The sequence below is a fragment of the Theropithecus gelada genome, chromosome 16 (assembly GCF_003255815.1).
Source record: "Theropithecus gelada isolate Dixy chromosome 16, Tgel_1.0, whole genome shotgun sequence".
Taxonomy (NCBI): domain Eukaryota; kingdom Metazoa; phylum Chordata; class Mammalia; order Primates; family Cercopithecidae; genus Theropithecus; species Theropithecus gelada.
The window spans coordinates 63,366,707-63,369,094 of record NC_037684.1 but is presented as its reverse complement, the minus strand read 5'-3'; positions in this window follow the sequence as shown (position 1 = coordinate 63,369,094).

Sequence of the window (2,388 nt, the reverse complement as noted above, 5' to 3'; positions counted from 1 at the left end):
GTAGTTTTAATAGAGACAGGGTTTCTCCCTGTTGGTCAGGCTGATCTTGAACACCCCACCTCAGGTGATCTGCCCACCTTGGCCTCCCAAAGTGCTGGGATTACAGGCAAGAGCCACCGTGCCCAGACCTTAAACCCATGTTCTTTATGGTGACTTGCATTTCCAAGGCCAGGTGCTGGAATTTCACCAGGTTGCATTATAAGGAAGAAAGTCAGCCTGTAGGCAAAAAAGACAGAAAGAACTGAGTAAGATTTCCTTTCCTAATAATGAAAAAGGCTTACACTGAGATGTTCGTCTACATGTATTGCTTTTGGATTATTTCCTCACTTCCTGTGGTAATTCCTGACATGGGAGTAGGAGATAAATAGTCTGAGAACTGGAGTATCTGACCGTTCTGTAGCCTACCTTCTCATACCATTGATCATTTGAGTCTTCAATTCTAGGTTGAAAAAAACGTTCCTTGGAAATTTGAAGGCATCATCCTGTTGTCTCTTCGTATTCAATGTAACAGCTGAAAAGTGAAATCCATTCTGATTCTTGTTTCTTTGTAGGTGATTTACTCCCACCCCTGGTAGTTTTTAGAGTTTTCTTTTTATCTCTGGTATTCTGAAATTCCGTGGTGACATGCTTTGGGTCGTTTTTGAATGAATGTGCTTGGCTGGGCTATTACTAGAACACCTAAATCTGGAGACTTACCCTTTTTAATTCTAAGTACCATCCTTGTATTCTTTCTCTGATCTTTTTCTTCCTTTCTTCCTCTTATTTATCTTCTAGAGCTTCTATTAGTTGAATGCTGGCTCTTTCAACGTATTGTTTGTGTTATTTGCGGAGGTTTTATGGGGCTAATAAAAAAAGAACCCTTTCTTTTCCTCTTAAGTTTGAAATCAATTGAGAACCAAGACACAGTAGACAGATGAGGGGATATCAAGATGTCAGCATAATTACTGATCAGCAACAAGGAGGATTTGACTTCAAACCTTCGATCAAAAAACCTTGCAATTAGTTAATCCAAGAATTAAGCAGATGTATCCACCCAGTCACAGGCAGAGGAGGGCAAAGCAGGTGCAGCTCTGTGCTGCCTGGCAGAGAGGAGAATACAAAATGTGCTTCTTGTGGGCAGGAAGAGACCAAAGGGAGCCCCCAAGGGGCGGAGCCAAGCATGCCAATCAGTCAGTTTCCTCCCCTGCGGAGGCGTGGGTTAAGAAGGGGAGTCTGGGCCCCCCGCGGTGGCTCTTGCCTGTAATCCCAGCACTTTGGGAGGCTGAGGCGGGTGGATCGCCTGAGGTCAGGAGTTCGAGACTAGCCTGGCCAACATGGTGAAACCCCATTTCTGCTAAAAATACAAAAATTAGCTGGGTGTGGTGGTGAGTGCCTGTAATCCCAGCTACTCGGGAGGCTGAGGCAGGAGAATCACTTGAACCCGGGAGGTGGAGGTTGCAGTGAGCCAAGATTGTGCCACTGCACTCCAGCCTGGGCAACAAGGAGACTCTGTCTCAAAAAAAAAAAAAAGAAAAGAAAAGAAAGAAAGAAAGGGCGTCTGGACATTGTCTAGTTTGCCTAGTGGGAAATACATTCAGTAGCATGAGACCAGAGAAAAAATAATTTCTCCCAATTTAACTGTTTTATCATTAAAACAAACAAAAAAACCCTCTATGTTTTTTTTTTTTTTCCTGGAAGATTTTCTAAGTTTTATATTTCAGAGCGTCTATTAAATTTTTTGGAGTTAACAATATGTATATTTTTCTATTTTCAAAAGGTCTTTTTTTCTGAACAAGTAGAACTTACAGGAAATTCTGGCTTATCAACAAAGTGAATTCAGGAAAGCCAACAGAAAAACAGATAAAGGATATGAAAAGGCAGTGCATGCAAGAGGAAACCCAAATGATTAATAAATCGATGAAGAAATGTTCAAACTCACTGTTAGCCAGAAATGCAAAATAAAAGAACAAGGATATGGCATCAGCTTGGCAACAATTGGGATGTTAATAATATCAAGCGACAAAGCCAAAAAGAGAATCCTCATATACTGCTGGTGGGAGTGTGAACTGGCAGAGCCATTCTGGAAAACAGTCTGGCAGTCCTGAGTGGAGTTAGGTATGGCAATACTCTGTGACTGAGCAATGCCATTCTGGGATATAGTTTCCTTCCTCCCTCCCTTCCTTCCCTCCCTCCCTTCCTTCCTTCCTTCCTTCCCTCCCTCCCTCCTCCCTTCCTTCCCTCCCTCCCTCCTCCCTTCCCCTTCCCCTTCTCTTTCTTTCCTTCCTTCCCTCCCTCCTCCCTTCCCCTTCCCCTTCTCCTTCCTTCTTCCCTCCCTGTCTTCCCTCCCTCCTCCCTTCCCCTTCCTTCCTTCCTCCCTTCCTTCCTTCCCTCCCTCCTCCCTTCCCCTTC